We start from the raw sequence: 13,272 nt of genomic DNA on the forward strand, positions 1-13,272 counted from the left end.
AATCAATGGAAAAAATATCCTTGGGCGATTATTAACAAATAAATAAATTAAATAATTGTGTCAAGTAAAGACATTTAAACATTAAAACACAACAACAACTACTACCACAAAAATTTATTAACAAATAAATAAATAAAATAATTGTGTCAAGTAAAGACATTTAAATATTAAAACACAACAACAACTACTACCACAAAAATCCCACCACCCATTAGCAGAGAGGTTCACACCCCTGGCTGCACCAGAGAACCCTCTGGGGAGCATGGACCCCACCCCAGTACCAGGCCCATCTCAGGACTCTAATCAGTTGCCTGGGTGGAGCAGGACTCTGATCAGTTGCCTGAGGTGGAGCCAGGACACGACTCTAAAAGCTCCCCAAGTGTCCCAATGTGCAGCCAGGTTTGAGGACCATCATCATTTCATAAAAGAAATGACATTTTAAAACCAAACAAGGAAGGCTACAAGCTCAGGTTATGGGATGGCTATTAAAAATAAGTAAAATTGGGCTTATGAAAAACACACTATATTAACTTGGTACTTCTCTTTTCAGCTCTAACAACCTAATGCCAGCATTTGGGGACATCTGGTCTACGCCAGCAGGCTGCACTAGCCATTCCTTATTCTACTAGTATTTGCAGCCCATTAGACCTTGGCTTGTGCCCTCTCCACTCCACTGAAGTAGCCCTTTTGAAGCCCATGAAGGAATCTTGTGTAGCCAAATGCAATCACTTTTCTTCATTTCACAAACTTTACACCTTTGCAGTCTTTCATAGAGTGAGCTAGCCCTGCCTTCTTCAAATGATCTTCCTCCCAGCCTGGCAAACAATTCACTATTCCCCTAAGTTCCGGCTTCTAGTTTTGCTCCTGTTGCTCCCCTTTCTCAGAACTCCCTCATGCTTCTTCATAGACCCAAGCCTACATCTACTTCAAGGACAAAGTCACATGCTACCTGCTCATACACCCATCCGTGTTCCATGCATGGGCCCACAGGGAACCCAGCAGAATTGAAAATGCAATAATTAATTTCAAGGGGTGAGACGAGGTCATAAACTGAAAAGCCAACGTCAACGTCAAAAGCCATAAAGATTGAAAACCTTGGAAAGCAGAGCTCGAGATGCACTGAGGCAGGTGTTTCAGAATCAAGATGGTTAACAGTGTCCATTACAGAAAGAAACCTGCCACCAGAACTAATCCAGGTACTGCCTCTAACGCGCTGGTGACCATCATTACTGTTTAGGGGGGAAGGGGGAGTTCCTAGGCACTGCCTAGGAACATGAAATTCATTCTCTCATTTAACCTCAAAACAACTCCGGGAGGAATGTACTGCTGCCCGTTTACAAATGCAGTACACACCAGCAATGCAGCTGAACGACTTGCCCAAGCACACCCAGCGAGTACATGGCTAAACCAGGGTCTGAGCCCACTCCTCTGCATTTCCAAAGCTTGTGAGAAGTCGCTCTGCTACAACCCACTGCCTCCTTTAATGGCAACTTCTCCTTTTCCAAGAAACGAGGGGGTTGTTCTTAGTGATCCCCATGGTCCACACTCCAAATCTAATATTCCACAGTTCTGTGAAAAAGGATCGGGGAGGCAGAAGGAAAGACACAGCAGAGGGCCCCGGGCAGAGGGAAATAAAAGACAGAAAGGCAGAAATAACAGACAGCTGCGCATGAGAAAAGACAAAATGGCCTTTGTGGCCCCCACTAGCCCAGACTCCCTGGGGTTTTTTTCCTGGCTGTTTTAAGCCTTTTTCCTACTCTGAGATGGGTGTTAGGTAACTTTATACGGTATTGAGTTTTCCTTCCCAATCTCATCCCGAAATGCCCTGGGGGCTTACAGAAAACCACTATGGAAATAGAAGTACAGGGAAGAAAAAGAAAAGATGTGAGAACACACTGGAAAAGCTAGCTTTGGGGGTTTTCATTTAAAATTGAGAAAGAGGATTATGATAATGATCAACTGAAGTTATTCAAAAGGGGTGTTTTCCAAAGAAGGAGAATACATCAGGAGAACAAAAAGGAAAAAGCAGGCAGAATGACCTTGATTTAGCAACTGATCTTTATTGATTTTCTCTCACCTTCTTGATTCTGGGAAAAGTCACAATCCAAAGTGTGTGACATGAGAGCTCTGCCCTTAATGAAATTAGTGGAGTCACAAAAATGTCAGTGACGTGCAAAGGGGGAGGGGACTGTCTTGGAAACAATGCTACCTTCTTTCATCTCCAGGAAAATCAGCAAGGAAAACGAGAACTCGATGGAAACTTTCAGGACCGTAAATGTCATCCAACTTACTCTCCTACAAACAGCCCTTCGGAGAACATTAAATTATGAGCCACCCCCTTCCTGACCTCTGATAAGGGGTTCTGCAAAGCCATCAAACCAATACTTTAGCACACCAGGGCCTTTAAAAGTCTAGGGTTTCACTAGTGTTGGCGTTCACACGATTTGGTGTCGGTGAGGGAGGCACCGTTTTGAGATTCTTCCCGAGATTCACAAACTCCTCCCCAAAAAAGAAAAAACAAATGAATACAGATGCTATGATCCCACCCAGCCCCTCAATGCTCACCCCTCTTCCCCCGCCTCCATCATCAGTCACATTTTATCTAACCTCTGACTATTAGGTTGTTTTAAAGGAGAAAAAGGTTTCCCACAATAGCAGCTTTGGGCCTTTTTCAGAATCCAGTTTAAGGACAGAACACCTGCCTAATCTCTAGGGCAGCGTCTGAGGTGAGGCAACCAACTCGTTCACAGAAGAAAATCTGTAACATCTTAGATTTGTAGAGATGGGATGCAGAGATGAGAAGAAGAAAAAAAAACTTGCTTACACACGGTATCTGTGTGTAAAAGCTTTCCTAAAGGTTTAGGAAGCTCTAAAATGGGCATGGCGTTTAGCTTTGGAAGACATTAGAAACCACTGAATCCATTTTTGCAGATGGGGAAACAGAGGCAAGTGATTTGCCCAAATCCAAGGCCAACAGCTGGTAAACTTCCAGCTCAGAATTTAGTTCTCCCCTTCCCGTTGCCCTCCAGACCAGGTATTGGTTAAAATAACATCCCTCCTAGCTCAGTTATTCCACGTTTTGGAGAAGAACATGCTGCAAGAGACGCTTTCAAATCTTTCTGTTTTGTATAAAACAAATATCTGTTCCTTACTTAGAAGAGTAGAATTCATTGGGTTGTGCGGTTTTTCTTTCCTGGAGGAAGTACATCATTAACTGAGGGAAATTTCTATTATCTTAACAGCTCTTACTAGTAGGTGAAAAGGCAACCTACAGAAAGGGTGAAAATATTTACAAATCACATATCTGATAAAGGGCTGATATCCAAAATATATAAATGCATACAAATCAATAGCAAAACACACACACGCACACAAACACAATTCATTTCTTTAAAAAGGGGAAGAGAAACTGAATAGACGTTTTTCCAAAGAAGACATGCAAATGACCAACAGGTACATGAAAGATGTTCGACATCACTAATCATCAAAGATATACAAATCCAAACCACAATGAGATATGATTTCATACCAGCTAGAATGGCTATCATCCAAAAGACAAGAGATGTGTTGGCGAGGATGTGGAGAAAAGGGAACCCTTGTGCGCTGGTGGTGGGAATGTAAATTGGTATAGTCACTATGAAAAACAGTATTCATGTGCCTCAAAAAGTTAAAAATAGAACTACCAAATGATCCAGCATTTCCACTTCTGGGCAAATAACCAAAGGAAACAAAATAACTCTCTCAAAGAGGTATCTGCACACCCCATGTTTACTACTGCATTATTCACAATAGCCAAGACGTGGAAACAACCTAAGTGTCCATCAATGAATGAACAGATAAGATGTGGTGTATGTGTACAGTGGAATATTATTCAGCCATGAAAAAGAAGGAAATCTTGTCATTTTCAACAACATGAATGAACCTTGAGGACATCACGCTAAGTGAAATAAGTCAGAGAAAACCAAAAACTGAATGATTTTAATAATAAGTAGAATCTTAAAAAAAACTAAACTCATAGAAACAGAGAACAAATTGATGGTCGCCAGTAGCAAAACACTTATCTCTTATCTTTTTGACAGCCACTCTAGCTGGTGTGGGTGGGGAGTGGCAAAATAGGTAAAGGTGGTCAAAAATTACAAACTTCTAGGTATAAGATTAAAGTTCTGGTGGTGTAATGTAAAAAATTTAAAGCAAAAAAATAAAGTCTTCCATGTACTTGGGAGTGCTGAGTTCAGCTGGATTGTTTGGAGAAATTAGGAAAAAGGACTGAACTCCACATTATCTAGATGGCTGTGTGAAGAACAAGGATAGGAGTCCCTAGATAAACTGGGTCATTCGTGGGAGCAGAAACTCACAGGCAGAGTGAAAGTAAGAACATAAGCCCCTGAGGACAGTGCATGGCATTTAAGTAGGGCTTAAGGGGCAAGAAGACCTCCTCTGACACCTGGGTATATGAAAGCAGAGATTAACCAAAGAGCTAGCTACAAACATGAATGAATGAATGAATGAATGAATGCATGAATAAGAATCAGAAAAAAAATGCAGCAAAGTAACTGCTTCCTGGAAAGTACCCTGATCCTTTTCAGTTAGGTTTGTGAAGATTCAGTGAGAGGTAATCCCTTCCGTGTAACATGGGGTGAGGGCCGTAAGAAAGAAGCGTGCAGGATGGAGAGCCCCCCGGAACTTCAGGCCTCCTGGAATTTCAGGGCTCTGGGGGGCTTTGCTCTCTGCCAGATTACGACACGGCATCAGCAAGGGTGAGCTTGTGCGCCAGCCCCCCTATCTCCGTCCACCTGTCTGTGAGACATGCGAGGTCATAGGATTTGGATCAAAGATCACTTGCAAGCAGAGACACCAACTGGAAAGCCAATGGGTGCGGCAGCCGCCCCTCCTCTGCACATGTACATCCGGGTGGCCATATGGCCTGTGCACGTGTGAAGCATAAGTGGGAGCCCACAGGAGCCCCCTCCCCTCCCAGTCATCTGAAAGCGAGCCCAGCAAATTAAAGCAACACTCAGCTACTAACAGAAACGGGAACAGCGAGAGTGTTGAGGTCCTGGCATTCTGGATTCTATTTCTCCCTCTTCTCTGCATGCCAGTGTTGAGGGAAGTAACGTGGTTTTCTTATACCCCCTCTCCACATACACACAAATTCTAATAAAACTGTAACTGTGTTCCAGAAGTAGAAGAGGATCAGAGTGATCATTTTTCTGTCTTTGACTGGTATAGTAATGAGTTCGTTTTGCTCCAATTGCCAGGATCACGCAAGGATCACACACAGGTCACAATGAATCTTCCTACTTGGAGAAACCATCAACCCCCCTGACAGCAGGCCAGGCCCGTAACCTACTGACAACAGGGCCTCCCTCTTCTAGAGCATGGAGCAGACCTATTCCTAAGTAGCCTTTGGTTCTTTAGCAAACCAAGCCTATAGGGGGATACCAGGAAAGACATTACCAGAGGGTATTTAATCTGGAACTTTTTTTTATGGCCGTTTCACTTGAATTCTCTGTTACTCAAAACCACTGCTTAATAATTTTGTAAAAGTAAATAAATAAAGGTGTAGCTCTAAATCATTTTGGCTATCTTGTCATGTTTTCCTGTTATCTTCCTACCCACTCCTTCCAAGAACTTAATTTAAGTTTTCCTATTACACATTTTGGCATCAATGCATTTATGATATATTCTACTTAGAGCAATGGTTGGGTGACTCTCTATTTTCATTTCTCCTTCTTTTCTAGACTGAAAAACGCATGAAGGCAAGAATATTATTCTGTTGACTTTTTTCTTCATTCCTACCCCCCCCCCCCAGGGCAATTGTTGAACAAAGGACTTGATATAAACCAAAAGAAAAAAAATTTTTCTCTAGGCTGTTATTTTATCTGATGTTAAATGAAGGTTTTATTAAACTTCCTTCACCAAGTAAATTGTTTTTATGGTGCCTCACCCAGCTTTTCACCTTCCCATGTGTGCAAGAGATTTAAAGGATCCATTTCACCCTCCCTGAGAGTCTGCAAATATTAACTTCATTTAACAACAAACAATACAGGACACGTCAGAGAGCTGACACTAAGGGCCCACATTGAAAATAATTGTCACTAATTTCTTTGCTTGGGTGCATGAAACTGGTGATGTTACCTCTCAATGAACATAGAATATCTATATCAGTGTTTATGAAATCTGTTTTCATCGGGCCCCTGAATACTCAGGAAATTCTTTTCTCCCAGAAAAATACAAGTGAATTTAAACATAAAATTTTAAAGACTTATAGACACACATCCATATGGCAGTGTGTTTCAAAGTATGGATCATTACTGGGCCATGAAATCAATTTAGGGGCCATGACCTGCTTCTATGGGAAAGGAAGAAAGGGAGGAAAGAGAAGATTGAAAATGAAAGGAAAAGAAGAGGAAAGGGGTAAATAAAAGTATTATTTCCTGGCACTTGTTTTCTTTAGTTGTGTCTGTGTGTGTGTGTGTGTGTGTGTGTGTGTGTGTGTGTGTGTGTTGGATCAAAATGTAAACTGTGGGTCTTACTGGGCATTGCCTTCAAAACAATGTAGAAAAGACTTCCCTAGGGTTCATGGACCCCCACTACAAATGATTAAGGATGAAACTGTTGCCCTAGCCCAGTGGTGGGCAAACTCATTAGTCAACAGAGCCAAATATCAACAGTACAATGATTGAAATTTCTTTTGAGAGCTAAATTTTTTAAACTTAAACTATATAGGTAAGTACACTGTTATTAACTTAATTAGGGTCCTCCTAAGCTGGCCTTTGCTAAAAACGTCCTCAATCTGATTGAGGTACGTTCACTGAGGTCGACCCCTTCCAACTCTCCCAACCAACACTTCTCTTGTATACTTGTTTCGTCTATCTCCTTCCGTTCATCCTCTCTATATGTCCAAACCATCTCAACATACCTTTCTCAATCCTCGACACTACCATCTTCTTTCACTCCACAACGTTCCCTAAAATTAACTTAATAAACTTTACTTAAAGTTTTAAGTCAACTTCGCACTGTATGTGCGCACCCGCACGTGGTATTTTGTGGAAGAGCCACACTCAAGGGGCCAAAGAGCCGCATGTGGCTTGTGAGCCACGGTTTGCCAACCACGGCCCTAGCCGATTTGGCTCAGTGGACAGAGCATTGGCCTGTGGAACAAAGGATCCGGGGTTCGATTCTAGTCAAGGGCATGCACCTTGGTTTCAGGCTCCTCCCCGGCCCCGGCCCTGGTTGGGGCTCCTGTAGGAGGCAAGCAATCAATGTGTTTCTCTCACATCAATGTTTCTCTCTGTCTTTCCCTCTCTCTCCCATTATCTCTAAAAATCAATGATAAAATATCCTCAGGTGAGGATTAACAACAACAACAAAAAAGTAGGTAAACCTGTCCATTATTTCCAGATGCTACAGTGGGTTCATTCTCAGGACATGGGGCTCCTGTAGGAGGCAAGCAATCAATGTGTTTCTCTCACATCAATGTTTCTCTCTGTCTTTCCCTCTCTCTCCCATTATCTCTAAAAATCAATGAAAAAATATCCTCAGGTGAGGATTAACAAAAAAACAAACAAAAAAAAGGAGGAAACTGTCACCTGACTTTGTTGCCAAAAGTCTCAGAAGGGAATACTACCACCCATGTGAGTTTTATTTATATATATATATTGATTTCAGAGAGAAAGGAAGAGGGAGAGGGAGAGGGAGGGGGGGAGAGAGGGAGAGAGAGAGAGAGAGAAAGAGAGAGAGAGAGAAATATCAATGATGAGAGAGAATCACTGATTGGCTGCCTCCTACACACCCCATTGGGGATCAAGCCTGCAACCCAGGCATGTGCCCTGACTGGCAATCGAACTGTGACTTCCTGGTTCATAGTTCGACACTCAACCACTAAGCCACGCCAGCCAGGCTCTCATGTGTGTTTTAATCAGAAGAGGGACATGTGCCAAGACAGAGGTGTGAAACAGAATGCCAAGTTTGAAATAATCCAAGAAATTAAGCTTGATGGGCACAGGGTACAAGGACCTGCATCTAAATGAGAACACCAAATGGAAGAAAGCCGATGGGTCCAGCAGCCACAAACCAAAGGCCATCAACTCAATGATGCAGAAGCCAGGTGGGTGTCCGGTGAGTGAAGCATACCTGGGAAGGTGGGTCTATGACTTACTGGAGAGGGCATTCTCCATTTAAGGGTCACAACTGCCCCCCTGTCCAGCCAGCTGCTGCTCGGGAGAGTTGGGGGGAGAGAATGCAGGAGTCAGGGGGTCAGGACTTCTGGTTTTCCATGATAAACCAGAAATCAAGAGATCTTATGTATAATGTCCTGATTTTTAATGTAAGCAAGTAAATCCCAAAGAAATTAATTCTTAAATATGATGCAAGCTAACGCTGTGTGTCAAAGAAAACATATTTGTGGGCTGGGTACAGTGCTCAAAGGAGACATACTTTGTTTTATGATTTAGGAAGACCTATGGAGGATGACCGAGGTGGATGGGGCCAAGGAGACTAAAAAGGAGGCTCCGGAAATCAGCCAGATGGGAAATCCTAGGGGCCTGAGTCAATGGAGGAGGAGGAGGCAGGCACAGGAAATATTAAGGAGACAGAACTGACAGGACCAATTAGATGTGCAGGCTGAGAGAGGAAAGAATCTAGGATGACTCTGGTGTCTGGCCTGCGTGGCCAAGCAGACAAAGGCTCCATTCACCAAGACCCGGCTCACAGCAGGAGGACCAGGGAGGAGATCAGGTTCGGAAACAGCTGAGTGTGTGAACTGGAAGACTCTGAGAAGAACAGGCTGGAGTGCAGCAGAAACACTATTAGAGATTTATCACTGTGAATTGTCTAGACCTAGATGTTGGTGAAGCTAGAAGACAAGAAGGCTAAGATAGAACCGTGGGGCACACCCACACTTAAAATGAAGAAGGTGTTGGCATGGCCAGGTAGCTCAGTGTGTTAGAGTATGGTCCTGATACACCAAGATTGTGGGTTTGATCCCTGGTCAGGGCACAGACAAGAATCAACCAATGAATGTATAAATAAGTGGAACAACAAATCAATATTTCTCTCTCCCTCTCCCTTTCCCCTCTTTCTCTCTCTCTCTCTTTCTCTCTCTCTCTAAAAAAAAAAGTAAAATGAAGAAGGTGCCACAGAAGTCGGTGATTGAGACTGTGTACTGGCTGGCCAGAAGCAGGTTAGAAGGCTCAAGGAGAGCCATGGGCATTTGGAAGAGCCGTTTGGGTAAATGAGAAATGGTGCTGATGAGAAATCCATGAAGGGGTGGTAAGTGGCACTGATGACCCTGCTGAGAGGAGCACTGTTGGACCGGCTGACTACAGAGATGCTGGAAACAAGAATCATAAGGGCACCAACCTCCCAGGGGCATTGTCATATATTCATCAGCCTGTGGATTGAATGAGAGGAAGTGAATGACTGAATAATCCCAAGGCTGAAGGTATGCACGTCGAGAAAGACAGGGGGGCTGAGACATGCCTGGGGCTTAGCTGGATGGATAGGAAAAAAGAAGCATGATGGGGGAGATGGACTAAACTAAAAATCAGAGGTGGAGGGAGCTGAAACCTCTGAAAGGACAAAAAGTAGACTAGTGGGAATAAGGGAGTGAGCACAAGGACTACCCTTGCATGATAAGAGGCTGTGGACAGAGAATGGAATACTAGAGTCTGAGACTTCAGAGGGGGTGCAAGCCCCTCGGGTGGTCCAGGATATAACCATTGGGAAACAGAAAAAAAAAGCTGAACTGATGAAAATAAAGATGGTTCCCACTGAGAAGTCAAGAAGCTTTGGAAGTGGTGGGAGGAGAGGGTGGGCTACCCACGTGAGTCCTGATGTTGCTTGCACTGATGGCAGAATCTGGAATGGGGAGAAAGACTTCAAGCATATCAAATCCTCCATAAGTGAAACCAGGTATCCCTAAGGTCAGAAGGTAACAAGAAGAGGGAAGGCAGAGTCTCGATGAAAAAGGCGGCTTTGCATGAGGGTGAACAAAGAAAGGTAGCAGGGAGAAGTAGGAAAATTCAGACAGCTTCCCACTCACGTTCCACGGGGCGGGGCGCCAGAGAATAAGCAACCTCACTGCAGAACCCAAAATACCAGGCTCGTTCACCCTGCATCTTCCTCTCCTCCCACTTACAATCCATTCTCCCCTTTTTCCCTCCCCAGGGAGGCATAGGGGCACTGCTCCAGCCAGGGAGTGGTGGACAAGAACACAGGACAGTAGGGTTCCGGGTCTAACTCCATCATTAACCAGATGAGTGACCACGAACAAGTCATTTAATCTCTGGATGCCTGAAGTTACTCATCTAGAAAGTGGGGTTTATGATACTCACTCTCTTCATCTCTGGTTGCTGCTAGAAAAATATGTGCGTCAAAACCAGAAAATGTTTTAAAGGGCAATTTTTTATTCCTTAGTCCTATTTAGAGTATAGCCCAAGAGGTTGCCAAGTCCTGAAATAAAAACTTCAATACTACTAGTGGTTACTTCATCTGACCAAGTAATTCCTTTTTGGGTCTCAACCTCTTCTCTGCAAAATGAGAGGGATGGATTTAGATGCTTGTTTACCTGCCACCCAGCATTTATTTTGTTTTTGTTTGCTTGCTTCTGAGGGATTCCCCCTGTGCTCCAATGCCTAGTACTGTCTCTTTGACCAAGATTCCCCCACCTCAGCCTACCTTATTATAGATACTTACAACTGTGCCCTAACACTTAACAAATGGGGTTTATAGCACTTACTCTCTTCACCTCTGGCTGGCTGTTACAAAAATATGAGAGGCAAAGCCAAAAAATGTTCGCAGCAAATGTTTAGAGAACAGATGAGTGCCAATGGTCACTCAGAGGCAGTTTCCCTGACAAATGGGCTGGATGAGAGTAAGAGTGAGTCTTCGGATGAAGACAGACACTGCACCTGGCACAGAGTCGGCACTCAATAATTACTGTTGAAGTTTTCAAACCAAGATGGTGGCGTAGGCAAACACCTGTACTCGCTGCCTCCCACAGGCACATCAAAATTACAACTAAAATACAGAACCATCATCCAGAACCACTGGAAAGCTGGCTGAACAGAAGTTCTACCATTAGAGAATTAAAGAAGAAAGCACACTGAGACTGGTAGGAGACACAGAGGCACAGAATGGACTGGTCCAGCACCCACATGTGACGCTTTTTAATCAGGAGGGAGATTGTCTCTGTGGAGGCCGCCCAGAAGAGCAAGGGGTCCCAGCCCCACACCAGACACCCAGCCCAGGGTCCCAGAGCTGGGAAAAGAATTCCCTGTAACTATGGGCTGTAAAAACCTGTGCGGGTTGGGGCTCAGTGACACAGACACTACTGGAGACCCAGCTGCTCCTCTTAAAAGGCAGGCACACAAACTGAACTTACAAGGTTCTGCTTCCTCTTGAACTCCAGTATCAGGGCAAGGCTTTGGGGTACACAGATACATACGAGGAGGAACTGGATTGTCTGGCATCGGGGCAGGAACTCAGGGGCAGCTTTCTCCCAGATGGAGTCCTACTACACAAGGCCACCCTACCAACTCAAAGAGACATAGCAGCTCTATCCAATACATAGACACAAACACGGGAAAGCAGCCAAAATGTGGAGACAAAAAAAAAATGTTACAAATGAAAGAAATGTAAGAAAGCAAACTACTGGATACAGAGTTCAAAACCACAGTTATAAGGTTACTCATTAATCTTCTAGAAACCTCTAAGGGACTTAGTGAGACTTTCAAGGATCTTAGTGAGAATGCCAAACACATGGAAAAAGACCAGACAGAAATTCAGCATACACTGACTGAAATAAAGCATAATATATAGGGTTGCCAAAGAAAGAATCTTAAAAGCAGCAAGAAAAAAGCAGTTAGTTACCCTACTAGGAAGTACCCATATGACTGTCAGCTGATTTCTCAACAGAAACTATGCAGGCCAGAAGGGGGTGACAAGAAATATTCAAAGTGAATAGTAAGGACCTACAACCAAGATTACTCTACTCAGCAAAGCTATCATTTAGAATTGAAGGTCAGATAAAGAGCTTCACAGACAAGAAAAAGCTCAAGGATTTCATCAACACCAAACCAGTATTATATAAAATATTAAAGGGTGTTCTTTAAGAAGAGGAAGAACAAGAAATAGATAAAAACAACAAAATGGCAACAAATACTTATCTATCAACAATTGAATCTAAAAATCAAAATAAACAAATAAGATATCTAATGAACAGAATAAACTAGTGAATGAAATAGAATCAGAGGCATGGAAATGGAACAGAATGACGATTCTCAGAGGGGAAGGGACGGGGGCGGGAAGAGACTAAACAAAGATCTAATATACGTATATGCATTACCTATGGATACAGATAATAGGGTGGCGAAGGCCTGGGGTGGGCGGGATCTGGGTAGAGGGGGGCTATGAGGGGAAAAAAGAGGGACATCTCTAATAATCTCAACAATAAAGATTAAAAATAATAATAGTAATAATATTAATTACTGTTGAATAGATAAATGATATAAGAAATCTATTGGAGATTTTTAACTGAGTATATAGCTGCAAGAAATTCTCAACATCCATCTCAGATTAGGTCTTCTGGTATAAATTTATGTAAATTCCATAAAAGGTAGCTGCAAACCCAAACATTATATTCAATACTGCCGGCATGAGAAATGTAGAGATCACCAAGGGCAGGGAAAATGATGAGTCCCGCAGACAAATTCATAACTCACCAAGCTCCAAGGGCAAATTCAGAACCATATCTCATGGCATTTAAATTTTACTTAGATGCAGCCACCACCGTGTGGCTCAGAACTATGCGTTTTTAAAGGGATGAAACAAGATCAAAAGCACAATTGATTCCATCTCCTCTGTGTGTGTTTTAAAGAATTCCATAAAACGTTTGAGAATTCTTGCCAGGGTACTTAAGTTTCAAACACTATCGGGGTCAAAACACAATCTATTCTATTCTCATTATCCCCAAATAATAAAAGTTTGGAAATAAATGTCGTTTGGTGTGCATCTCAAATCTGATATGAGGAGCCCTGGCTGGGTAGCTCAACTGGTTATAGTGTGATCCCAATAGGCCAACGTTGTGGCACATACATGAGTCAACCAATGTTTGCATAAATAAGTAGAACAACAAATTGATCTCTCTTTTTTTCCCTTCCTCTCTCTCTAAAATCACTTTTTTTTTTTTAATCTGAAATGAGGAGACCCAAACATGGATATCCTCATGGCCACAGTCATGCTCACACCCACTTTGTGGCCAGAGATTAC

This window comes from Myotis davidii, unplaced genomic scaffold (assembly GCF_000327345.1).
Source record: "Myotis davidii unplaced genomic scaffold, ASM32734v1 scaffold425, whole genome shotgun sequence".
In the NCBI taxonomy this organism is placed as follows: Eukaryota; Metazoa; Chordata; class Mammalia; order Chiroptera; family Vespertilionidae; genus Myotis; species Myotis davidii.